Source organism: Schistocerca gregaria, chromosome 1 (genome assembly GCF_023897955.1).
Source record: "Schistocerca gregaria isolate iqSchGreg1 chromosome 1, iqSchGreg1.2, whole genome shotgun sequence".
Lineage (NCBI taxonomy): Eukaryota > Metazoa > Arthropoda > Insecta > Orthoptera > Acrididae > Schistocerca > Schistocerca gregaria.
In genome coordinates, this window is record NC_064920.1 from 954065237 (window position 1) to 954065860 (window position 624).

The window sequence follows — 624 nt, forward strand, 5'->3', positions numbered from 1 at the left end:
CCATACCCGAGGCAGGATTCGAACCTGCGACCGTTGCGGTCGCGCGGTTCCAGACTGAAGCGCCTAGAACCGCTCGGCAACTCCGGCCGGCAGCATTTTGGTACGTAGTGGGCAAATGATACTCGTATGCCATGCTATAAACGTTTGACTAAACAGCAAAAAGTGATTCCAAATATGGATACAGATGTGGATGATGAAATGTCTGAAGAAAGACGTTTAGGAAAGAATCATAACATTGATTTTGTAATAAAAAATAAAGGACCATTTACGTAATGATTAAACGTGTACAACCGTTTTCATTTTACAATGTTAATTCAGAGGACAGAATAACTTTATTGATCAATGAAAGTGAACTTGCTTTAAAAATGCAACAACATAATTTATCAATCTCCCCTCCTGTTTGAGTTTCAAAACTGACAACGTGCGTAAAATTCTTGGCACAAATTTCCTGGGAACTGGGTGCAGATCTATTTTTGAACAATGGCTGCAGATCTTCAAATATTCTTGATACTTACAGAGATCACGAATGGAAATTGACTAATTAAATTGGACTTTGTAAGTATAATAGTTATTTAGTTACACTCCTTTTCATTTTTGTTAAATCATTGAATAAGTAACGTGGCA